At 46.9% G+C, this 27,309-nt stretch overlaps 1 protein-coding gene across 1 annotated transcript in view; it reads left to right on the top strand.

Annotated features, from left to right (window-relative positions):
* rb1 (retinoblastoma 1) overlaps positions 1–27,309 on the top strand; it is a 477,115-nt gene that overhangs the window by 375,455 nt on the left and 74,351 nt on the right. The gene's annotated exons all lie outside the window — the stretch shown is intronic.

Genomic DNA, 27,309 nt, shown 5'->3' with positions numbered 1-27,309 from the left:
TCACCTCTGGGCCAGAAGGTTTCACTTTAGACCACTCTTAAGCACAAATATAGGCTGATGGCATGTCAGTGTGATACTAAGCACGTGCAACACTGTCAGACATGGGCAGGATTTTTGTCACAATTTGGGGATGAGAAAGGAGGCAATGGGTGTATAATCTGCACCGACAGACAATTTCCCAATGCCATTCCGATGGTCGGCGATTTTATTCAGAAAATGCAACCCACCTGATTTGGATCAGTGTTCAATTAAGCCTGTTAAGGTGCTTATCAGATTGTTGCCGTCAGTTTGAGGTTGGATCGGAACAGCCCAAGTAGGTGGAGGTGGCAACATATTGGGGAACCAGTCATGTCTGTGCCAATCAACGAGGTAGCCTCATATAAGGATGTAGGGCTGAGAAGAACATTTATTGGCACACAGTTGCCATCTGTTGAGTAGAGTGGAGCAAGTGGTCTGTGCACATATAGTTGGTTAAGGCACAGTTGCCAACTAGCACGGTTTTATACCGAAAATCCGTTCGAATGCGGAAGTACACTTTCAATGCAATGCAGAAAAGCCGCCTCCCGAAACACGTTATTTGGTTTCCTTGGCGATAGGGCCCCATGCAGAGGCCCTGCCCCCTCTCCTCTCTGCTCCGCACACTAACGGCTGTTAGTGTGCGGGGCGGAGAGGAGAGGGGTGGGGCCTCTGCGTGGGCCCTGTTGCCAAGGAAACAAAGACGCACCTCGATGCCTCATGCAAGACCACGCGAAGGTCAGGATCACCTGACAGTCTCAGGCATCGAGGTGCCTGAATTTTATTGGGATAAAAAAATCACGTCACGGGAGGGTGGACTACAGTAAGTAGACTCAACACTAGCTCTATCATTGATCTTTGTAGAGCACTGCTATGTATTTAAAGAAACGAAAGTCAGGCAGTATCAATGGGGAGAGAAGTAGAGTTAACATTTCAGAATTGTTGAAAGGTCATTGATCTGAAATTTTAACTCGATTTCCCTCTTTCCATATTGATGGAGTGCAGCTGACAATACATTATTAAGCTTCAGCAGGATTCGGTTCATAAATCCTCGTTTTACATGTGGAAACTGTGCTTTTTGTTGTGAAACAAAAATGCTGAAAATGTAAATCTGAATCATCACGCATCTATTTAACCATACCTTCTGCTTTCTACTTTTAGTAGCCATTCTGTTTTTTGTTCTCTTTTACCTTTACTATCATGAACCCCAATTTGAACATCAAATCTGTTAATGCTACTTTATGAAAATATTTTTTGAAAGAAAGAAATGTACTGGATTCCTTTTGCCTACATACAGTTTCTTGTAAGAATTCAATTAAGAATTAAGTGAATCAAGCATTCAGGACAATTTTGAACTGAATGTAAATAGGCAAATATTTTGTTCATGTTTTTCATTCTTTGATTTACTGAATGTTTGAAGCTTAATTTGAAAACACCCACTCATGATGATGTACATGTATGAAGCATTGGATTTGCATTTTCCATTTGTTTTTTAGATTTGTGCAATAAAGGTGTAAAGCTATACTTCAGATTGGTGGACATTTTTCCTTTGAAATGAAAATCCCGATTTTACTGCCAAAATACTGATTTTGGTATCTGGAATTCCCAACTGATTTCTGTTGGGAACGTTTGGCAGCTCTGTTAAGGGGGTCATGACCTGCCAGAGAGGTGTACAAAAGCATTGTGTGTGCAGTTGACTGCAAACAAGATAACAGTTGGACAGGAAGACAAAGCGTGATAAGCATCAAAACCCTTGTGGGCAGATACAGAGCCCTGGGCATGAGAGCAGAGGAGAGGAGAGGGGCAAGGGGCAGGACGATAACGAAAGCCATATAGTCAGTACAAGAGCACTGCTGAAGAAGATGCCACCTGTAGTTGTCAGAGAATCAGTGTTTCAAGGTGAAGGTGTCTACTGGGTAAAATGGTCACTGTGGTTTGTACCTTGTTGAGGAAGGCCTCACAGGTTCACCTGACAGTCTCAGGCCTCCCCATGCACAACCAGTAGACTTTGAATTCACTGTGGGTGTGAATCTCTTTGCCTGTAGCTCATTCCAAGGATCAGGAGTGGATTCGGTAGCATTTCTCCAGCAGCAGCTTGCTATTGAACCTTGCAGGTCATTGATGCCCTATTTGTTTGAGCTGAGAAGTTATTACATTTTAAACATATCAAAAATGGAAGTGAGATTCACCTTCATCACTGGATTCCTATAGGTGCCGAGCATCATCAATTGTAACCCTGTGACTCGTAAGGCTCTGAATGAACAGCCAGTGAGATTCATCAACAGAAAGGACTTGCATTACCTAAACATTCAGCTGGTATGCAGTCACAAGTGTTTTGTGTGCTCACTATCCAGGCGGGTACCGTGACGTTTTCATCTTCAGATGGTCCAGTGTGCCATGGCTCTTCATGTCACCAATCAAACTTAGTGCACAGCTTCTAGGACACCAGAGATATCCTTTAAAGAGATGGCTACTTTATGTGACCCCAAGACGGAGAGAAGTACTACAACCAAAACTATTGACACACAAAGATAGCCACTGCTAGCTAAAGATAGTTCCAAATCCTTCAGCCTTGTCTTTTGCATTAATATGCAAGGCTCTGCCATCATTGAAGGTGGGGATGTTTTTCGGAGCATTTTCCTCTGGTTAGTTGTTTAATTGTCCACCACCATTTGCAATTAGATGTGGCAGGACCAGAGAACTTTGATCAAATCTATTGATAGTGGGATTATTTAGCACTGTCTGTTGCATGCTGCTTCTGCTTTTTAGTACATGTGTGGTTTTGTTGTAACTTCTTCAAGTTGGCATCACAGAGATACCTCATTGTACCAGGATTAGCTTGAAGGTAATGGCATAATGATGGACATGTTGAGCCATGAGGTTACAGATTGTGCTTGAATACAATCCTCTGCTGCTGATAATGGCCTACTATGCCTCTTAGATACCAGGTTTTGAGCTGTTATATCTAATCTAAGTCTGCCCAATGTGGCATAATGGTACTGTAGTGCTGCAAACACAATAGAAAGTGTCCTCCATGTGAAGACTAGCCTTCACCCCCACAAGGACTGAGCAGTGATCACTCTTATGCAGACTAGTGTGTGTATCAGCACTGGTAAAGGGTGCACTTAGATAATTTGGTGGTCTGTTTGTTCAATGTCATTTGAAGATCTCAGTGTGACAGTACCACAATTGACCCTTGTAGGAGACATGAGGGGGGAAACGAGAACTCGCTTCAAATAACAGATACCTCTGCAGAGCTGTGGCTCCTGAATGCAGCTGAGGATTTGGCATGTTGTCTGATGGGGAGAGGTGCACTCTACCCCCTTCATCTACAGAATTCAATATCTCTTTTCACCCTCTCCTATAGGTATTCCCACCTCTCCATCACTTACTTCTTTATGTGGTGTCACTCTCGCAATTCACCATTCTGTTTCCTCCTTCGTCATCAGGATAGCAAACTAGGCACTCTTCCTCCTGTACATGTCATCTACCAGAAGGGAATTCTGAACCGTTGTCATCTACAAGGATAAAAGACAAGTAAATAAGGCAATGCTGGCCTCTGTCACCAATGGCAGAAGCTCATTTAAATAAGATGCATTAATATGACCGGGGTGAGAGGAGTGCACATATTATCTAGCAGGCCATGCCACTAATTTAAAAGTTTAATTTCCTCACCAAAATGGCCAATTGTTTGCCTTCACTGGTGGTACCAGAATAAAAGAGACTTTGACCAAGTTTTTTTCAATAAACAAATATGTTGCAAGTACTGGTTAACAAACAATTGCAGTCTGGATATATAACTATCTTATCTTTTCCTAAAAGGTTCCCGCAGCACATACACAGACCCACACACACACACAAATAAAAGGCAAACAGATAGAGTCTCTCTGCAAAGATGGGCTTTAGAGGATAGGAATTATAAAATAAGGTTTGCAAGGTCACAACACTGTTAATCAGGAGTTTCCTTGTTTGAAGATGGGCTGCTGGTCCCAGTGGATGCCTAGAAGTTCTCAGCAATCGGACTTTGACACAGAGAAGAATATATATATATATAATAGAGCTGCATCAATTCTTCTAGTCTCAGCTTTGCAGGTCCAATTGCAGACACGTTATACTCAGATGAGGATTCTCTGGCTATAGGTTGAGAACCACAGACAATTTCAGAAAAGGCAGAGTGAGACAACCAGTTATGGTCGCCTTTATCAGCTTATGCCCCAACATGATTGTCTTCAAAATCTGCAGGTTTAAAATTTAAAGGTTAACTCTACCATGTGACTTCCAGTAAATTGCTAGCCTTTGCTTTTCAGTATTTCCCCACCCCACCCATCAATTTAAGTAATTGCAGTTCAAAACAAACAGATCTTTCTCAGATGCAGGTGAGGTCATTTTTTGGAAGAAGCCTGTTTGTCGACAGTTCCAAGGTGAACTTACGACCCTTTTGGAATCCCGACAGTACAGAAGGAGGCAATTCGGCCCATCAAGTCTGCACCGACTCTCTGAAAGAGCACCCTGTCCCCATTACCCCACCTAACATTTTGGACACTAAGAGGCAGTTTAGCATGGCCAGTCCGCCTAACCTGCACATCTTTGGACTGTGGGAGGAAACGGAATGCCCGGAGGAAACCCACGCAGACACAGGGAGAATGTGCACACTCCACACAGACAGTCGGCCATGGTCAGAATCAAACCTGGGGCCCTGATGCTGCGATGCAGCAGTGCTAACGACTGTGACACCATGTTACCCATGACTCCAGGTCACCACTCAAATGTCCAGATAATGCAGGATCTTTCCATATTTTAAATTAAAAATTCAGTCTTCAAAGATAGGTTCTACCAGCATGCACTAATGTTGCCAGATATTCAATAGCAAATTTGAGTCTTGCTGATGGGTCATTAATTTCCCTGGACACATATTTTTCCCATGTACAGGAGCATCACGGGCCCTCATACTGCTCAATTGATGTGTCTGCTGGTGGCTTCAGACTTGGAGACCTGTTATTTTGTTGTTGCGTTGCACTTACCTTGTCAGAATGAAGAAGATCATTAACCCACTTGCAGCATTGCACCCAGGTCCTCTGGCTGTCATTATGTCTGGCTGCTGACATGCTTTGTCAGCCACCTCCATTCAGACCCCCTTGATTTGACTGGATGACCTTCTCCTGCCACCCTCGGGTAACACATCTTGTTGCCTTCCTTGCAGTGCCCTCAGAATGACCCTAAGGGCTGCATCATTAAACTGTGGGGTCACCCTGCCTTGAGTGCTTGGCTTCTCCACTTTTATCTGCCATTGAATTGAAGTTTGGTTGTCACAATCATGGCTGGTGTCATGCCCTATATTATTGTTATTACTTGCACTCCCACCTCCATCTCATACCTGTCACTGCTAGCTGACTGACATCTCTGCCCTCCAGTCAGTTAAGACTGACTTGTGGGAAAATTGCGACCTGTGAGTACTTCCCCCTCAGAACGGGGTTGGGACTCGGAAATATTTCCAATGTCGGTCTCCCTACTTCAAAGTCCATGGTCTCTAGGATGACCCATGTGACCCCCTCATGGACAAAAGTGAATCCATAGTACTATTTAGAGGAAAGACGAGTTATTTCCAGTAACCTGGCCAAAATTTACCCTTTAGCCAACATCACTGCAAACAGACCATCTGGTCATCGTTTTGTGTTATGGGATCTTCATGTCTGTAAATTGGTTGCTGCTTTACTTGTATTTCCAGAGAGAATTCCAGATCAAACTTGGGGTCCTACTGGTCTGTGTGCTTTGGCTATTCACTGGATTAAATTACAGAGTCAATTGTGGAGGGCATGTGGAGCACTTTTGGATGCATTTTTAAACTTGGAATCAGCTTTAGCCGTAGCACTTATCTTTGCCCAAACAAGTTGATTCGTGAACTGAGCTGTGTCCAATTGGGAATAATTCAGGTCACTTGAGTATTGCTGAATATGCTAAAAAACTGTTCATGTTGAGCACCACCCATAACTTATTGAAAACCTACTGAAAATGTGCCGAAGGTTGATGTCACAGAATTTTTAAAAAATAATAAATTTAGAGTACCCAATTCTTAAGGAAAGTCCAGAGTGAAACACCCACGTTTTGACGCTGGCGTGGGGACATAGCCCCATTATTGGAGAATCCCGCCCAGGGTTTTTAGAAATGGATCAGACTATTTTTTTTTCTCCACAAATACAGACGGACCTCTGTCACAACAGTGACAGCCTACTATTGATATTTCACACATGAGCCTATGTGATCAAATATGTAGGAACTCTCAGCCAAGCTACATCTCATGCTCAGGCAATATTCACAGCAGCAGGATCCTGAGCAGCTATTACTAACTGGAGCCCTTGCTGATTTTCCCCCCCTTCTCCCAGGACATTGTAGCATTTTGACTAGGGCCAGTTGGCCAAGCACAGACTGGAGAGTCTACACTGGGACCCACTCTTCTGAAAACATTAGGCAGTGCCTTTATCCACAGAATAATAAATGGATGTTTTTAGAGATGGTGGTCATGTTCTTAGTTTGGCCCTTGACAAGTCCATGGTTTAATGAAACTCTTGAGCTTTCTCTTGGTGGAATTATCACTATTCAAAATGTTATTGATGTGAGTGACTTTCTTCCGCCTTCTAAATATTTTGAATTTTATTGTGTAAATGTATAAAGGTTTACTTCTTTAGATGCATAGACAGGTTTTTACTAATGCAAGCCTTTCTGTTCTGACTTGTGTAGCATAGCAACTATGTTGTGTTCTCAGTACTATTTAGCATCAGTCATATTTTCCAAGGCTGAAATGTAATTTCCTGCATGTACAAACAGAGTCAGTCCATTGTTTGATATCTGATCTTCCCGTTCAATTATGTGTGCCTCAGGGATCGGTGCTGGGTCCACTGTTATTTGTTATATATATTAATGATTTGGATGAGAATGTAGGAGGCATGGTTAGTAAGTTTGCAGATGACACCAAGATTGGTGACATAGTGGATAGTGAAGAAGGTTATATAAGATTGCAACAGGATCTTGACCAATTGGGCCATTGGGTCGATGAATGGCAGATGGAGTTTAATTTGGATAAATGTGAGGTGATGCATTTTGGTAGATCAAATCAGGGCAGGACCTACTCAGTTAATGGTTAGGAGTTGAGGAGAGTTACAGAACAAAGAGATCCAGGGGTACAGGTTCATAGCTCCTTGAAGGTGGAGTCGCAGGTGGACAGGGTGGTGAAGAAGGCATTCAGCATGCTAGGTTTTATTGGTTAGACTATTGAATACAGGAGTTGGGACGTCTTGTTGAAGTTGTACAAGACCACACATGGAATATTGTGTTCAGTTCTGGTCACTCTATTATATGAAGGATATTGTTAAACAAGAAAGAGTGCAGAAGAGATTTACGAGAATGCTACCAGGACTTGATGATCTGAGGCTTAGGGGTGGTCTTATAGAGGTCTATAAAATAATGAGGGGCCTAGATAAGGTAGATAGTCAACATCTTTTACCAAAAGTAGAGGAGTCTAGAACTAGAGGGCACAGGTTTAAGGTGAAAGGGGAGAGATCCAAAAGAGATCAGAGGGGAAATTTCTTCACACAGAGGGTGGTGAGCATCTGGAACGAGCTGCCATCGGGAGTAATAGAGGTATGTACAATTTTTTCCTTTAAAAAAACAGTTAGACAGTTACACGGCAGGGTGGGTATAGAGGGATATGGGCCAAATGCGGGCAAGTGGGACTAGCGTAGTGATAGAAACTGTGTGGCATGGACAAGCTGGGCCAAAGGGCCTGTTTCCGTGCTGTAAACATCTATGACTGAGTCGTGAACACAACCCAGTCCAATTGTAGGTTGAAGCTAATGATGTCAACATACAAATATACTCTAAAGGAATATAATTCATAGATTTAAAAAAATATATATTCTTGTGATGCGGGCGTTGCTGGTTGGACCAGCATTTATTGCCCTTGAGAAGGTAGTGTTGAACTGCTGTCAATGACATGTCGGTCCACCCACAGTACTGTTAGGAAGAGAGTTCCAGCATTTTGGCCCAGCGACAGTGAAGGAATGGCGATATATTTCTGAGTCAGAGGGGTGTGTGATTTGGAGGGGAACTTCCATGTGGTGGTGTTCCCATGTATCTGCTGCCCTTGTCCTTCTAGATGATGGTGGAGTCATGGGTTTGGAAGGTGCTGTCTAAGGAGCCTTGATGAGTTGCAGCAGTCCATCTTGTAAATGGAACACACTGCTGCCACTCTGTGTGGTTGGTAGAGGATGTGAATGACACCCCATAAACAATCAGGCAACTTGTTTTGTCCTGGATGGTGGCACATTTCTTGAATGTTCATAGAACAGTACAGCACAGAACAGGCCCTTCGGCCCTCAATGTTGTGCCGAGCCATGATCACCCTACTCAAACCCACGTATCCACCCTATACCCGTAACCCAACAACCCCCCCCTTAACCTTACTTTAATTAGGACACTACGGGCAATTTAGCATGGCCAATCCACCTAACCCGCACATCTTTGGACTGTGGGAGGAAACCGGAGCACCCGGAGGAAACCCACGCACACAGGGGGAGGACGTGCAGACTCCACATAGACAGTGACCCAGCCGGGAATCGAACCTGGGACCCTGGAGCTGTGAAGCATTTATGCTAACCACCATGCTACCCTGCTGCCCCTGATACAACCCTTCTTCAACACCCCACTGACAGCACCACCTCCAGCAACGAGGAGACCAACACTTTTGGGAATATCAGGAAAACCTTCCTTGCAAAATCTCAAACCTGCATATATCTAAACCCTTCCCCCTGTGCCAACCCATACATCTCTCCCAGCTCGCGAATCGTCCCCCAAGAAACAGATCCTTCCTTTCCTTAATCCCACTTTCGTTCCATCTCAGAAACCTCGCATCCATCCTCCCTGGCCTGAACCCATGATTCCCCCTAATCGGCATCATCCTGGCGTTGCACTCGCTCGTCCAGGCAAATTAAACTTTTGGCTTGTGTCTTCTAGGTGGTGGACAGGCTTTGGGTAGTCAGGACGTGAGTTACTTACCACAGGATTCTTAGTCTCTGTCCTGCTCTTGTAACCACAGTATTTCAATGGGGTGATGTTCAATTTCTGATCAACAGTAACCTCCAGGATGTTGATAGGGGATTCAGTAATGGTAATTTATCATAGAATTTACAGTGCAGAAGGAGGCCATTCGGCCCATCGAGTCTGCACCGGCTCTTGGAAAGAGCACCCTACCCAGGTCAACACCTCCACCCTATTCCCATAACCCAGTAACCCCACCCAACACTAAGGGCAATTTTGGACACTAAGGGCAATTTATCATGGCTAATCTACTTAACCTGCACATCTTTGGACTGTGGGAGGAAACCGGAGCACCCGGAGGAAACCCATGCACACACGGGGAGGATGTGCAGACTCAGCACAGACCCAAGCCGGAATCGAACCTGGGACCCTGGAGCTGTGAAGCAATTATGCTATCCACAATGCTACCGTGCTGTCCCAATGACTGAGCTCGGTTGACTGAGCCTTTGCCCGCCAGGACGTCCACCTCTGGGGAATGTCATGGGGTGATGGTTTATTCTCTCTTGTTGGTGATGATCATTGCCCAGCACTTTTGTGGCGCAAACGTTATTTACTACTTGTCAGCCCAAGCCTGGATATTGTCTAGGTCTTCTGCATTTGGACGTGGATTATGAATGGTGCTAACAATTAGAATTTGAATGACACAGGCAGTGTGAAGCCCAGTGCTTTTCATGTTGAAGATGACATCAGCTGAATTGGAATTATACGGATCCTGTTTGTATAGTGGGATGAAACCATATTCATTGCATTCACCTGCACCTTTCTGGTTTTAGATGATCTAGGCTTTTAGCCTGACATTATGCAAATGATTTGTGTTGCAGCTAACTCACATGTACGCCGTGGTAAGAACTGAAAACGAGTTTACTTGCAGTCAATTGAAAGGATGCACAATTTATGTAGTCTGGCTCAGCTGATCCAGGGCAACAATGAAATTGTTCTTTGTTTAGAAGTAGACCATTTAGCCCCTGATGTCTGTGTTGGTTCATTGAAAGAACTATCCAATTTTCCCTGCTCTCCTGCATTTTCCCCTTAGCCATTGTCGTGGAAGGGTCTGCCACTTACAGGGTAACGCACATAGTGATGGAAGAAGGCATGACGTAGACCAAGGGTCAGCGTGGTGTTGTGGACCCAAGATGGAGATGCTTCATGTGCCCTTTACTGTATATTTGAACATAGTTACAAGTAGTTAATAAAGATTTGCTGTTAACATACTGAGATACCCTCAATTACGACACAAGAGAGAAGATAGGTAATGCAAAGGCTTTAATCATCTGAGAACTGAACAGCAGCCGAGAAGTGTGCTCATCACATGCTGCCGAGTGAGCCTCATCTTATTTACTGTTTCCTGGGGGCGGAGCCAGAGGCGGAGTCCCCCAGGGTTCCAAGCCCGGTCTTAAAGGGCCAATGCATTAAAGGTAAGGTACCGTTACAGCACCTACTGATAACATTCATCACATTCACCCATGTTTAAAAAAACACATAGTCCGTCGGGGGTGAAGTGGAGTTATAAGTTCAGTCTTGTGGGTGGTTTGACCGTCCGTGCTGACTTTCTCCGCTCCGGTGGTGGTGCCGTGGATACGGTCGGTTTTGATGGTGGTATATCCGGGAGCACGGTTGACTGAGCCTTTGCCCGCCTTGGAGCGGGGGGGGGTATCCGGGGTGACTAGGGTGATCGGGGCCGGCTGGGGGGGGCGCTGTCGAGGTCGGCAGTCGGTGCGGGGAGGGGAGCGTCGGTGTGGGGGGGGGGGGTCAGTGGGGAAAGCGTCGGGGTCGGTGGGCAAGCCAGCGGGTGCCAGATCTCGCAGGGAGATGGTATCCTGCCTGCCGTCGGGGTGCTCGACGTAGGCGTATTGAGGGTTCACGTGTAGCAGTTGGACCCTCTCGACTATGGGATCCGTTTTATGGCTCCTCACGTGTCTCCGGAGTAGGACTGGTCCCGGAGTCGTCAGCCAACGTGGAAGCAAGACCCCAGAGGTGGACTTCCTGGGGAAGACAAACAAACGATTGTGAGGGGTCTCGTTCGTGGCCGTACAGAGGAGCGACCTAATGGAATGTAGGGCATCAGGTAGGACCTCCTGCCAGCAGGCGATTGGGAGACTCCTTGACCGTAGGGCTAGAAGAACAGCCTTCCAAACTGTTGCGTTCTCCCTCTCCACTTGCCCGTTTCCCCGCAGGTTATAGCTCGTCGTTCTGCTCGAGGCGATGCCCTTGCTGAGCAGATATCGACGTAGCTCATCGCTCATGAACAATGTACCCCGGTCGCTGTGGATTTAAGCGGGGAAACCAAACAGTGTGAAGATGCTGTGCAGTGCCTTGATCACGGAGGCCGAGGTCATATCGGGGCAGGGGACAGCAAAAAGGAAGCGGGAGAACTCATCGATCACGGTGAGGAAATAGATGTTGCGGTTGGTGGACGGGAGGGGCCCTTTGAAGTCCACACTTAGTCGCTCGAAGGGCCCAGAGGCCTTTATCAGGCGGCCCCTGTCTGGTCAATAGAATTGCAGTTTGCATTCCGCACAGATCTGGCATGCCTTAGTCATGGCCTTGACCTCCTCTGTGGAGTAGGGTAGGTTGCAGGACTTTATGAAGTGGGCAAGCCGGGTGACCCCCGGGTGGCAGAGGTCATCGTGGATGGCTCACAGGCGGTCTTTTTGCGTGTTGCCGCACGTGCCGCGGGACAGGGCATCTAAGGGCTCGTTGAGCTTCCCTGGGCGATATTTAATATCGTACGTATAGGTGGAGAGCTCTATCCTCCACCTCAGAATTTTGTCATTCTTTATTTTGCCCCGTTGTGCGTTATCGAACATAAAGGCGACCGACCGTTGGTCGGTGACGAGGGTGAACCTCCTACCGGCTAGGTAGTGCCTCCAGTGCCGCACGGCCTCCACTATGGCTTGTGCCGCCTTCTCAACTGCAGAGTGCCGAATTTCCGAGGCGGTGAGGGTTCGGGAGAAGAACGCTACTGGTCTGCCCGCCTGGTTGAGGGTAGCAGCCAGGGCAACGTCTGATGCGTCGCTTTCTACTTGGAAGGGAATGGCTTCGTCCACCGCGTGCATGGCGGCCTTGATGATGTTGGCCTTGATACGGCTGAAAGCCAACTGGGTCTCGGCCATCAGGGGAAAAACCGTGGTCTTAATGAGTGGTCGGGCTTTGTCCGTATATCTGGGGACCCACTGGGCGTAATAGGAGAAAAGCAGATGGTGACGTTGTCCAAGTACGGGAAGGTAGCCCATAAACAGTTCTGGTCCACCATTTGATCCATCGCCCTCTGGAAAACGGAGACTCCGTTTGTGACACCAAAAGGGACCCTGAGGAAGTGAAACAGCCGACCGGCTGCTTCAAAAGCCGTGTAGGGGCGGTCCTCTGGGCGGATAGGGAGTTGATGATAGGCCGATTTTAGGTCGCCCGTGGAGAATACCCGATACTGGGCGATTTGAGTCACCATTTCTGCTATGCGGGGACGTGGGTAAGCATCGGAGTTGCGTAAAGCGGTCTGGCTATAATCCACTACCATTCGTTGCTTTTCCCCGGAGCGGATTACCAAGACTTGAGCCCTCCAAGGGCTGTTGCTGGCCTCTATGACCCCCTCTTTTAGTAGCTGCTGAACCTCTGACTTGATAAAAGTCATGTCTTGGGCACTGTAACAGCGACTCCTGGTGGCGACGGGCTTACAGTTGGGAGTGAGGTTCGCGAAGAGGGGGGGTGGCACAACTTTAAGTGTCGCCAGGCTACATACCGTGAGCGGGGGCAGGGGTCCGCCGAACCTCAGTGTCAGGCTCCGGTGGCTGCACTGAAAGTCCAGACCGAGCAGCAGGGGGGCGCAGAGTTGAGGAAAGATGTAAAGTTTAAAACAGGTGTATTCAGCGCCTTAAATTGCGAGGTCAGCGACACAATACACGATTTGAACCGAATGGGACCCAGAGGTGAGGGCGATAGTTCGGGAGGCGGGATGGGTGCGCAGAGAGCAGCGCCTTACCGTGTCTGGATGGATAAAGCTCTCCGTGCTCCCGGAGTTGAATAGGCAGGGAGTGTCGTGGCCGTTGATTCGCACCCGCATCATTTAGTTCTGCAGGTGTTTCGGCCGTGATTGATCGAGCGTGATCGCTCCTAGTTGCGGATAGTCAGAGTCCTCGGTTAAGTCGGACTGACAAAATGGCCGCCTGGAGTCACAAAATGGCCGCCGCCGTCGGTCGCACGTGTCGGGGTTCGAAGATGGCCGCTGCCAAGATGGCCGCTCCCATGACTCGCACGAGGTCGATGACGCATCGGAAGTGGGTGTGTCCGGCCGCCGCGTGGCCGCGTTGCGGGGCCTGTGATGCCGGGGAGCTTGATTTCTGGGCTTGGTGAGGCTTTTGTTTGGGGCCAGCCAGGCAGACTTTAGCGAAGTGCCCTTTCTTCCCACAGTCGTTGCAGATCGCGGAGTGGGCTGGGCAACGTTGCTTTGGATGCTGACCTTGCCCACAGAAATAGCACGGGGAACCCCCGGAGTGAGCGGAACGCCTCGCGGCGCAGGCCTGTAGCGTGGCCGAGTCTGGAGGGGATCGAGAGGGGTTTGCAAGGTCCGTGGAGTATGTCCGGAGATTACGGTGGGCCGTTTCTAGAGAAGAGGCGAGCGTTACCGTGCCTTGGAGATCCTTTGCCCCGTCTTCTAAGAGCCGCTGCCGGATGTACGAGGACCTGATACCGGACACAAAGGCATCGCGAATATGCAAGTTCATGTGGGCTTTTGCCGTCACTGCTTTATGGTTGCAGTTCCTCGCGAGCGCAGTGAGTCTCTCCACGTACTCGTCCAGAGTTTCCCCGGAACGCTGGCTGCAGGTTGAGAGCAAATGTCTGGCGTGTACCTCATTAATCGGCAGTATCTCGACCGCAGCTTCGTAATTTGCAGCGTTCTCGATCACGGAGGAGAGTCGGTGGCCCACCCGGGCATATAGTAAACGCAGCTTGCGAGCGCCGTCGGCATCAGTGGCTAAGGAGTCAATATAGTCCTCAAAACACTGCAGCCAATATTTAAAACTTTCCGGGGCTTCCGGCGGCTTCCGGCGACCGAGCGTCCAGGTTGAGTTTCTCCGGCTTTAGAGCGCTGTCCATCTTGATGAGTCAGATAATTAAATTGAGATACCCTCAATTACAACACAGGAGAGAAGATAGGTAATTCAAAGGCTTTAATCATCTGAGAACTGAACAGCAGCTGAGAAGTGTGCTCATCACATGCAGCCGAGTGAGTCTCATCTTATATACCGTTTCCTGGGGGCGGAGCCAGAGGCGGAGTCCCCCAGGGTTCCAAGCCCGGTCTTAAAGGGCCAATGCATTAAAGGTAAGGTACCGTTACAGCAGCTACTGATAATATTCATCACACATACAGATAGCTACAAATACTTCGTTAACAGACCCGTTCTGCAATCAGCACCATCCCAACATGGTGGCAGCTCCGGATCAAAACCCCCATCCTCACAGTAATGCTGAAAGACGAAGAACGTTTGCGATAGATTCTGAACTGAAAGCAGCTCCCCAATAGAAGCTACAAGAGGACATTCGCCAGTAAAAGCTCCAGAGAGAAGAGCCTGGAAGCTAAGGGCAGAAGTTTTATTTCATCAGAAGACTCCACACAATTTCCCACAGAAGCCCAGCTTTGGCACACAAGAGTTCATAGCCCGCAGAATGAGGTAAATCCTTTTCAGTCCAAGGCGGCAAGCAATCCTGAGAAGCCCTTTTAGTAATTCAGTCAGAAACACCGTTTGAAATAAAACCGTCACAAATCCCGATTCCCCGGCTTTTCCTGAAGCACCTGCTGCTATTTTGCAAAGCTCGTCAAAACTGGCAAGTGCAGGAAATCCTTTGCTCTGCAGTGTACGGCAATGCTGTCTTGCATGCCTGTAAGCTCTTAAAGCTGTAGACACGCTTTTAAAATCTTCAACATGGATCAAAAATACAACTTACAGGATCGGTTAGGATGATCCACAAGGCCAAATCCAAGAGGGCATATGAAAACGTTGAGAAGCAACTTTTCACATAACTTGAGTACATCAGGCCTCAGTAAAAAAAAATCAGAGGAAGACCAGATTAATGCGTTTTTTTAACTGATTTGGTGATCTTGCTGATCACATTGTTCTGATATAAGGCATTGATGAATTCAAAACCAGCGTTGGGGTACTGTTAACAGCCTTTGATGAATATTCAAGCTGAGGATAGTTCAGAGTTTAATGTGAAGCATTAAAAAAACCTCAGCAAAATGACAATGGTAAAAGACACGGAGGCACAGAACTCTCTGGAATCTGAAGTAATATATCTTTCTGGGAGCTTGAGTTAGAAGTCCCAAATAATTTGTTTTGAAGATGTGGATGATATGTTTTGAGAGGTGTACCAACAACTGACTAGGAAAAAGCCCTGCACCAGGCAAAACACATTCAGAAAATATTCGCTTCAAAGCCGAATTAGAAAAACTTATTCTTGCCGTAGGTACACTCTTCCTCAGCCTTAGGGGGTTTCATGACGGCCCACACGAGAAAAAGAAGAAAAAGGAAAAAGCAGCACCAAGGAAATGAATACTATCTTCATCCACCTCGTAAGAAATAATCGAGAATAATAGCAACCATGTGCCAAGGTTTAAGCAACAAGAAGTGCTTCAGCATAAAACAATGGAAGAAACGCATGAAACTAAACCTAAATGCCAATCCAACCTCTAGTCCAACAAGAAGAACCAGAACCAACCATTCTTCTGATAGAACGGTGAACATGATGTGGAAGGATTATGCGACCCCAACCTCCCCAGACCCCTGAGCCTCTGGTTTCAAGGACTTTGGGGTGTGGAGGAGGGGGAAAGATGCTGCACTGAGAATGGTGTTAATGCTAATAATGTAGTAGCAATAGTGTTGTAATAGCATTTTTGTTTAATATATTTAGACTACTCAATTATATTTTTCCAATTAAGGGGCAATTTAACGTGGCCAATCCACCTATCCCGCAAATCTTAGGGTTGTGTGGGTGAGACCCACGCAGACACTGGGAGAATGTGCAAACTCTACACGGATAGTGACTTGGGGCCAGGATCGAACCCAGGTCCTCAGCGTCGTGAGGCAGCAGGGCTAGCCACAGCGCCACCTTGTAATAGCATTAAGGTAACAATATGGTAAAAGCCATGTCCTCACGGATATAGCACCCGTGGAGAAGGAGGACACCCGTTCCCAGTGGGTGTGAAGGTCACTGCAGCACTAAACTTCTGTGCCATGGGTCATCCCAGAACTCGAGCGGAGACCTGTGTGGCATGTCACAGTCATCATTCCAGAGGTGCATCCATGAGGTGACGGTGCACTGTATGCCTGGGCATCAGACTATATCACCTTCAACCTGAACCAGACCTACCAAGATTCCCCGCGCTGCAGGATTTGCCACCATTGCCAGGAATCCCGAGGCCAGTCAATGGCACACATGCCACTGTGCAAGCGCTGGGGCATAAAGGAGTGCGCTACATTATCAGGAATGAGTTCAATTCCCTGAATGTTCAGATCATATGCGACCATCACCTCAGATTCATGCCTGCTACCCTGAGAGCGTGCATGAGAGTTACATCCTGGGGCACTCAGATCCCCAGTGTCTTCGAAGGCCACCCCATGATGAGGTGATGATGGCTCCTGGGGTACAATGTACACCCGCAGAGGACATGGCTGATGACAGTGTCCTGAGATCGAGGTAGAGACCTCATACAGTGAGGTTCACGCTGCCACCCGTGCTGTCATTGAGTAATGCATCGGGCTGCTCAAGATATCGTTCCGATGCTTTAACCACTCGGGTGGTGCGCTGCAACACCACTCTGAGGGTCTCTCACTTCGTGGTGATTTGCTGTGCACTTCACAATCTGGCACAGCAGCAGGGCAACGTGCTGGAGGAGGAGGCAGAGGGACCGGTGACCTTGTCTGAGGAGGAGGAAGAGGCAGACCAGGAGGGCTTGGAGGACGAGTTTTAGGAGGAGCTGGAGGATGGATAACGGGTTGCGACAATGGTCCATAGAATCATAGAATTTACAGTGCAGAAGGTGGCCATTCGGCCCATCGAGTCTGCACCGGCCCTTGGAAAGAGTACCCTACTCAAGCCCACGTCTCCACCCTATCCCCGTAACCCAGTAATTCCACTTAACCTTTTTTGGACACACGGCAATTTAGCATGGCCAATCCACCTAACTCGCACGTCTTTGGACTGTGGGAGGAAACTGGAGCACCCAGAGGAAACCCACACAGACATGGGGAGAATGTGCAGACTCTGCACAGACAGTGACCCAAGACGTGAATCGAACCTGGGATCCTGGAGCTGTGAAGCAACTGTGCTAACCACTGAAGAACCCCCACCCCATTTCCCCTCATTTCTTACCCCCCCCCCCCCCCCCCCCCCCCACCCTATCATACCACCCTCTCCACGACCACCAAGGGTCTGTGTAGCATCACTCCCAAGTTAATGGGCCTGTTTTGGCACTGTCAGGTCAGTGGGTAACTATACAAGGCAGGAGATTGATGATCACTCATTGTGAGGAACGCTCTGGTGCTCTGAAAAAGTCTGACTCCTGTCTTTCTGTTGAACAGTGTGCTCTCACTCATCCTCTGAATGTAATCTGCATCGGGGGCTTTTGATCTTAGACAACTGTGAGGGGGAGGTGCGGGCAGGCCTGCTGTGAAGATTAACGTGACAAAGGTTTCACATGTATAAATTGTGACATGTTCCAACAGTGAACATTTTAACATGACAGATTTCCATTCCCCCTCGCAACAGATAGTCACTTCACCAATACCCACTCAGCGCTCCTCACTCTTCTTGACCTTCTGTGGTCTACTGCTAGGTCTAGGTGTATCCCCAAGATACACATCAGAGGTGGAGGCAGCCTGCTGGTTTCCGCACCCTGTGGCCTTTGATGCCCTTGACTGACGTCCTTTGGAGAGCCTGGAGCTGGAGTTCCCCGGCTGACTTACTGGTGTCACAGGCGTCGCTGTGCCACCCCGTTCTGCTCGCTGCTCTTGAGATGCGCCGGTGCCAGGAGGAGGGGGATTCAGAAGAACTGAAGCTTGCCTTGGTCTTCTTTGTGGCAGGCCCTGGGTTGGGCTCAAGCACTTCCTCTTCCATGAGGGTGCCACTAGGACCCTGCGTGACTCCATGGGACGGAGGTGCAGCTGGATTGAACTCCAACAGCCTCTGAGTCATCTGGCTTTGCCAGTCCTGGAGGCTCCCCATTGTCTGCACCATGGTGTCGATGCCCCCAGTGACTGGGCCACGCTCTGGAGTGCCTCAGCAATGTTCACCTGTATCTGGGACATGTCCCTTATCAACTGGGACATGATGTCGAGGCCCTCAGCTCTGGCTATCGAGACTGAGCTATGCCTTGGACACCACTAATCAAGGCACGTATGTCGTACTCCAGGTTTTCCACTGTGGGCGCCACCCTAGCAGTGTTGGCCTTGGTCGCACACACTTGCCAGCACCGTTACCTGAAGGCTTTGCGACTCCTCCATCGGCCTTGCAGTCGCTGACATCCCTTCCAGAATCTCAACATCTGGCTGGGACCCAGCTGAGTCCTAGGATCCAACAGACCTCTGACTGCTGTCTCCCTTGGATGTTCCTGCCTCCATCTGATGTGCATCAGCAACTGTGTAGTGCTCACCAGATAGTGCCCTCGAAGCCTATCTACGAATGTCGCCCACGGAGGTGTGTGTCTCTGCGCTGGTGGAGGGTTGGAGTGATAGCTGTGATGCTCCACCAGTGTTCTCCTCAGAACTCTCCGCTGGGGAGTTCTCTTGGGTAGGGGGAGGTACAACTCTGGAAGGCCCGGTCTCATTAGATGGTGCTCCTGCAAGACAATGAACATGTGGTCAGTGAGAGGGAATGATAATTTTGTGGGACATCAGCAACTCACATGAGACAGGTCATCTGGATGAAAAGAGAGTGGATGCTCACATCTCTGCGCAGACCAACCTTGCTGTTGGCTACTGATTTCTCTTTGGGCAACCCCACGATCTTCAGGGCCCTCATAGGGGGTGAGGACTCTGATCTCTGGGACTCCTCCCCCAGCCTTCGCCCTTTCCCTCTTATAATGGGCCATCTTCTCCCAGAGGGACAAAGAGAGAACATTGTGAGCCGCAAGATTGATGGGTCAGGAGGGTCCATAGCAGTGGCCTGTGTAAGCACCGCACCGATACATGAAGGGTCTGATGGGTGCCAGGATCAGTTCTGAGGAACATTGTGCAAGGTGTCAGCCAGTGGATTGAAGGGGGAAGGAGGACTGGGGGGTTGGAATTTGAGAAGCATTCGGCGGGACTGATGCTGGGTGAGGTGGCAACTTACCCATGTAACTCATTGCAGGTCGTTTGTCTTCTTCTAACATGGGACGGTGTTCGTGCTGCTCATGCTGCCCGCACTGACTGCAGCTGCCTCGGCCGCCCAGGTGGCACTGCCGACCCTGTTGCTGGTTCTCCGACCGTCTCGGGGGAACAGGATGCCCCGCCTCTCATCTAGTGCGTTGAAAAGCCTGGTCAGTTTGGCATTGCCAAAGCGAGGAATAGATCCGCGAGCGTCCATGTTTGTGGGTTCACTGGGAGTGAGTGGTGAGGGATCATTTAAAAGCAGCTCTCCCTCGTTGCGAGCAGCTGAGGCGCAAGTCGGGCGAGTCAGACTGCGAGGAAGCCAGGAATGGAGAGATTCATGTGTGGGCACATTTTTGGCACTAAGTACCGTTGAATACAGGCCACAATCTTGCCAACATGGCTGCTGGGAAATACCCCGCCAAACGTAACCAAAAATAGGCTTTAACATTTTCTACTGAATTGCAACCATGGCGTGTGTTTAATTCATATAGGTTTGTCATCTTTGCCAGTTTCACAGGTTTTAGCTGTTGTCTGATCATTTAAGTGTTTTCAATATTAAGCTGATTAAAAATAGTTGTTAAAATAGGGCAAATTACATTTTTTTAATGTAATGAAATGTTATGATCTGGAATGCACTGCCTGAAAGGGTAGTGGAAGCAGATTCAATGATTTCTGAAGGGATTTGGAAAAAATCCTTGAAAAGGAAAACATTGCACGACAATGAGAAAAGAACAGGGGAGTGGGACTATTTTGGTAGATAGTTCCTTCAACGCGCTGACACTGGAACAACGGATTGATTCGCCTCCATCTGTGTTGTACGATTCTATGATTGTGAGAAAATCTGAAATGTTCTAAAGCTTCAAAGCTTTTGCTAAGTTAGCAACATAAGATCATGTTTTTAGGAATATCTATTAGCAGCAGACCACATTGTGACACTGCAGAAAAAATTATAATCACTTATTGTCACAAGTAGGCTTCAATGAAGTTACTGTGAAAAGCCCCTAGTCACAACATTCCGGCGCCTGTTCGGGGAGGCCGGTGCGGGAATTGAACCCGCACTGCTGACATTGTTCTGCATTACAAACCAGCTGTTTAGCCCACTGTGCTAAACCAGACGATGAATTACCATCAGATAAAAGATTGTACCTTTCATTATAATGTTTGTAACATTACTAACGAGAAACATAACAAACTGTAAACTAGCGACAAGCATAAAAACAGACTGTAAAAGTTTCTATAGGCATGTAAAAAGGAAAAGATTAAGAAAAAAATATGGGTCCATTATAGAGTCAGGAGAATTTGTAATTGGCAAAATGGAAATGGCAGATAAACAAACAAATATGTCTTCATGGAGGAAACTACTAAAAATGTCCCAATAATAATAGAGAATCAAAGGACTAGTGTAAATGAGATACTGCAAGATATTGATAACGGTTAAAATAAATAGTGCTGGAGAAATTCATGGACTTAAAATAAATAAATCCCCGGTTCCTGATGATCTACATCCCAGAGATGGCTGTAGAAATTGGAGGTTATCCACTTTGGTAGGAACACAATAAATAGAGTACTTCTTAAATGGTGAGAGGCCGTAAAGTGTTGAACATGAAAAGGACTTGGGTGTCCTTGTTCATGACTCTCAAGCTAACATACAGTTACAGCAAGCAATTAAGAAGAAAAATGGCCTTTATTACAAGAGGATTTGAGTATAGGGATAAAGATACCTTACTGCAATTATATAGAGCCTTGGTGAGAACACACCTGGAGTGTTGTGTACAGTTTTGGTCTCCTTACCTAAGAGAAGATATACTTGCCATAGAATGAGTGCAATAAAGATTCACCAAATTAATTCCTGAATGGAAGGATTATCCTGTGAGGAATGAGTAAACAGACTTCCGGTCATTTTATTCTCTGGAGTTTAAAAGAATGAGAGGTGATCTCATTCAGATTCTTATAGGGCTTGACAAGATAGATGCAGGAGGCATGTTTCCCCTAGCTGGGGGGTCTAAAACCAGGGGACGCAATCTCAGAATAAGAGGTTGGTCATTTAAGACTGAGATGAGGAGAAATTTCTTCACACAGGCTGGTGAATCTTTGGAATTCTCTGCTCAGACAGCTATGGAGGCTCAGTTATTGAGATAATTCAAGACTGAGATCAATAAACTTCTCCATACAACATTAAAAATATCAAAGGATATGGAAGCAGAAAAATGGTGTTGAAGTAAAAGATCAACCATGGTTACATTGAATAACAGCAGATTTGAAGGACTGAATGGCCTACTCCTGATCCTATTTCTTTTTTAAAAAATAATTTTTATTCACGTTTTCACAAATTTTCACCAACAAGAACACACAAAAATAAGAACAATACCCCCCCCCCCCCCCCCCGTATACACAAATAATATCGTTGACCCAGGATTCCACGCACGGGGGCCCCGCATCTTTCCACTGTAGAAGAATCCTACGCCGGGCTACCAGGGACGCAAAGGCCAGAATACCGGCCTCTTTCGCCTCCTGCACTCCCGGCTCCACTGCCACCCCAAATATTGCGATGACTTATTCTTAGCTCTATTTTGCCAATAATCTATTTGTTGTGGAGGATGAATGACCAGTAAAGATAAAGTTTCAAGGAAATTACTATAAATGCTTGAAGTTGGAACAAAACCTGAAAACGGGGGCAGAGTTTTACGCTCCCCCCAAGGTGAGTTCTGAGGCGGGATTCCCCCATGGGAACCCGCCCAGCTAACCCAGTTCCAATGTCATGCTTGGGTGGGCAGGGCCTCAGGTGAGAAAATCACTCTTTTATGTATTAAGGCCCTTAAGTGACCACTTAAGACCCTTTTTCCACCCAGCCTCAGTTTTTTGGTCGGCAAGTGTGGGTAATGTGGGAAACAGAGAAAAAAAGCTTTTCTCTATCTCGGGGGGTGTGGGGGGGTCACCTTAATCTGAGGCCCCATCAGATTTGGGGTGCCATCCCCTCTGGGACCTTGGAGTTCAGGGCCTCCCTATCCTCCCTGGCCTACTCCCTGACTTTGCGATCACCTCACTCCCAGGACTTGCCATTCCACTGGCCCAGGCAGAGCACTGCAGTACCTCTTCTAGCCACTGCAGCGCTGTGCCTGGCCGGGTTGGAGAGTTGACGGCCAATCTGATTTTCTGCTTTGAAGGGCAGAAGCCTAATTGGAAGGACTCAAACATGGAGATAGGAAAAAGGTGGGGATAGATTTGGATTGTCTTGGCTTTGTAGATATACATTTTATACTTCTCTGCATTTGTCATTTTTCAGTATGAGTTTCATTATCTTTTCCATGAAGGACTGATGGTTGTCACTCATGAGTCAGCTTCCTGTGACCAATGCTGACTCAACCAACTTTGGTAGTTGAAGGATTTTGTGCCTATTCCAGGATGAACTGACCTTCCCTATTAAGACTTCGCATTTCCCAAAAGTCAGTTGCATTGTAATTTGCCACTATGCACTTATATATTCCTGTTGTTTCAGACTACCTTCATTTTTGTACATCATGGGGCTTTTTGTAATTCTTGCATTATTGAAATTCAGGTTCAAGAGACCTGATCTTTACTAAATAAATATAAAAAGTTAATAAAGTTCTTTTAACTCCAAGTTGTTTCCTGTACCTCTGTGAGGCACACCGGCTCTTTTGACTGATTTCTATTCAGATTCAGCTTCGCATTACTGAGATTTGATTTACTCCATACCCACACGAAAAAAAAGTATAAACAACTTAATCCATGATGAACCCTGCAAATTATTTCTGTTTTTAAAAAATGTGCCCTAACCCTGGTCAGCATTTTTCTATTTGAAAACAATCCACCTTAATTGCAGAAATAATACCAGAGCCATTTCTGCTGTAAATTGCATATCCTGTTACACTTTTCAAAGATGGAGTGTGATTTTCATAGTTCTTGATAAAATTCCCATGTTAACTCAAATTACTGTCCAAAGCAAACATTGCAAATATCCCAGCCCGTGATTTAAATCATGATAGGAATAGGGAGAGAGTGAAGTTGAACACGTGGCTGCAGGAATGGTGTAGGAGGGAGGGCTTCAGGTATTTGGATAATTGGAGAGCATTCTGGGGAAGGTGGGACCTGTACAAGCAGGACGGGTTGCATCTGAACCAGAGGGGCATCAATATCCTGGGAGGGAGGTTTTCTAGTACTCTTCGGGAGGGTTTAAACTAATTTGGCTGGGGAATGGGAACTGGATTTGTAGTCCAGCAACTAAGGAAGCCGATATTCAGGACGCCAAAGCGTGTAGTGACGCAGTGGGGAAGGTAACACTGACAAAGGAGAGTACTTGCAGCCAAGGAGATGGGTTGAAGTGTGTATACTTCACGCAAGAAGCATCAGGAATATGGTGGGTGAACTTAAGGCATGGATCGGTGCTTGGGACTACGATGTGGTGGCCATCACGGAAACTTGGATAAAAGAGGGGCAGAAATGGATGTTGGAGGTCCCTGGTTATAGATGTTTCAACAAGATTAGGGAGGATGGTAAAAGAGGTGCGGGGGGGGGGGGGGGGGGGTGGCATTGTTAATTAGAGATAGTATAACAGCTGCAGAAAGGCAGTTTGAGGAGGATCTGCCTACTGAGGTAGTATGGGTTGAAGTCAGAAATAGGAAAGGAAGTCACCTTGTTGGGAGTTTTCTATAGGCCCCCCAATAGCAGCAGAGATGTGGAGGAACAGATTGGGAAACAGATTTTGGAAAGGTGCAGAAGTCACAGGGTAGTCATGGGTGACTTCAACTTCCCAAACATTGAGTGGAAACTCTTTAGATCAAATAGTTTGGATGGGGTGGTGTGTGTCCAGGAAGCTTTTCTAACACAGTATGTAGATTGTCCGACCAGAGGGGAGGCCATATTGGATTTGGTACTTGGTAATGAACCAGGGCAGGTGATAGATTTGTTAGTGGGGGAGCATTTTGGAGGTAATGACCACAATTCTGTGACTTTCACTTTAGTAATGGAGAGGGATAGGTGCTTGCAACAGGGCAAGGTTTACAATTGGGGGAAGGGTAAATACAATGCTGTCAGACAGGAATTGAAGTTGGGATAAGTTGGGAACATAGGCTGTCAGGGAAGGACACAAGTGAAATGTGGAACTTGTTCAAGGAACAGGTACTGCGTGTCTTTGATATGTATGTCCCTGTCAGGCAGGGAAGAGATGGTCGAGTGAGGGAACCATGGTTGACAAGAGAGGTTGAATGTCTTGTTAAGAGGAAGAAGGAGACTTATGTAAGGCTGAGGAAACAAGGTTCAGACAGGGAGCTGGAGGTATACAAGATAGCCAGGAGGGAACTGAAGAAAGGGATTAGGAGAGTTAAGAGAGGGCATGAAATATCTTTGGCGGGTAGGATCAAGGAAAACCCCAAGGCCTTTTACACATAGGTGAGAAATATGAGAATGACTAGAGCGAGGGTAGGTCCGATGAAGGACAGTAGCGGAAGATTGTGTATTGAGTCTGAAGAGATAGGAGAGGTCTTGAACGAGTACTTTTCTTCAGTATTTACAAACGAGAGAGGCCATATTGTTGGAGAGGACAGTGTGAAACAGACTGCTAAGCTCGAGGAGATACTTGTTAGGAAGGAAGATGTGTTGGGTGTTTTGAAAAACTTGAGGATAGACAAGTCCCTGGGTCTGACTGGATATATCCAAGGATTCTATGGGAAGCAAGAAATGAAATTGCAGAGCCGTTGGCAATGATCTTTTCGTCCTCACTGTCAACAGGGGTGGTACCAGGGGATTGGAGAGTGGTGAATGTTGTGCCCCTGTTCAAAAACAGGAATAGGGATAACCCTGGGAATTACAGGCCAGTTAGTCTTACTTCGGTGGTAGGCAAAGTAATGGAAAGGGTATTGAGGGATAGGATTTCTGAGCATCTAGAAAGACACTGCTTGATTAGGGATAGTCAGCACGGATTTGTGAGGGGTAGGTCTTGACTTACAAGTCTTATTGACTTCTTTGAGGAGGTGACCAAGCATGTGGATGAAGGTAAAGCAGTGGATGTAGTGTACATGGATTTTAGTAAGGCATTTGATAAGGTTCCCCATGGTAGGCTTATGAAAAGTAAGGAGGCATGGGATAGTGGGGAATTTGGCCAGTTGGATAACGAACTGGCTAACCGATAGAAGTCAGAGAGTGGTGGTGGATGGCAAATATTCAGCCTGGAGCCCAGTTACCAGTGGCATCCACAGGGATCAGTTCTGGGTCCTCTGCTGTTGGTGATTTTCATTAATGACTTGGTTAAGGGAGTTGAAGGGTGGGTCAGTAAATTTGCAGATGATATGAAGATTGGTGGAGTTGTGGGTAGTGAGGAGGGCTGTTGTCGGCTGCAAAGAGACATAGATAGGATGCAGAGCTGGGCTGAGAAGTGGCAGATGGAGTTTAGCCCTGACAGGTGTGAGGTTGTCCATTTTGGAAGGACAAATATGAATGCGGAATACAGGGTTAACGGTAGGGTTCTTGGGAAAGTAGAGGAGCAGAGAGATCTTGGGGTCTATGTTCATAGATCTTTGAAAGTTGCCACTCAAGTGGATAGAGCTGTGAAGAAGGCCTATGGTGTGCTAGCGTTCATTAGCAGAGGGATTGAATTTAAGAGCCGTGAGGTGATGATGCAGCTGTACAAAACCTTGGTACGGCCACATTTGGAGTACTGTGTGCAGTTCTGGTCACCTCATTTTAGGAAGGATGTGGAAGCTTTGGAAAAGGTGGAAAGGAGATTTACCAGGATGTTGCCTGGAATGGAGAGTAGGTCTTACGAGGGAAGGTTGAGGGTGCTAGGCCTTTTCTCATTAGAACGGAGAAGGATGAGGGACGACTTGATGGAGGTTTATAAGATGATCAGGGGAATTGATAGAGGTTTATAAGATGATCAGGGGAATAGATAGAGTAGACAGTCAGAGACTTTTTCCCCAGGTGGAACAAACCATTACAAGGGGACATAAATTTAAGGTAAATGGTGGAAGATATAAGGGGATATCAGAGGTCGGTTCTTTACCCACAGAGTAGTGGGGGCATGGAATGCACTGCCTGTGGAAGTAGTTGAGTCGGAAACATTAGGGACCTTCAAGCGGCTATTGGATAGGTACATGGATTACGGTAGAATAATGGAGTGTAGATTAATTTGTTCTTAAGGGCAGCACAGTAGCATTGTGGATAGCACAATTGCTTCACAGCTCCAGGGTCCCAGGTTCGATTCCGGCTTGGGTCACTGTCTGTGTGGCGTCTGCACATCCTCCCCGTGTGTGCGTGGGTTTCCTCCAGGTGCTCCGGTTTCCTCCCACAGTCCAAAGATGTGCAGGTTGGGTGGATTGGCCATGATAAATTGCCCTTAGTGTCCAAAATTCTATGATGATCTATGGTTAACGTAGGACAGAAGTTCGGCACAACATCGTGGGCCGAAGGGCCTGTTCTGTGCTGTATTTGTCTATTTCTCTATAAACTCTATAGCAATATTTTTTAAATAGGCAATTTCATGTGGGCAGCCCATAAAGACAGCATTACCTTTCCTACATGCAGAATTGATACATTTCATACTTAGTATGGAAGACAATACCATCAGAGCCATCAAAATGTAAAAGGGACAGATCAGTGATGGAACCTACACTAGTGAGTGGGCCGCATGAGTGGCCCTCCTTCTTCTCAGGCTTGTTCATAACCATGAATAAGGTTTAATCCATTCAATGCAAGCTGAATATTTCATAAGTTATAGAAAATGTTTAATCATTTATATATTGATCAAACTATCATCAACTTCAAATGGTAAAAACAAAAGAATATTTACACTTTGGACACAGAGAGAGTGCGCAGCTCTCCCAGTAAATGTTGTGTCCAGTCAGCATAC

The sequence above is a fragment of the Scyliorhinus canicula genome, chromosome 7, assembly GCF_902713615.1.
Source record: "Scyliorhinus canicula chromosome 7, sScyCan1.1, whole genome shotgun sequence".
Taxonomy (NCBI): domain Eukaryota; kingdom Metazoa; phylum Chordata; class Chondrichthyes; order Carcharhiniformes; family Scyliorhinidae; genus Scyliorhinus; species Scyliorhinus canicula.
The sequence above is the reverse complement of the archived record's forward strand: the minus strand, read 5'-3'. Positions and strand labels throughout refer to the sequence as shown.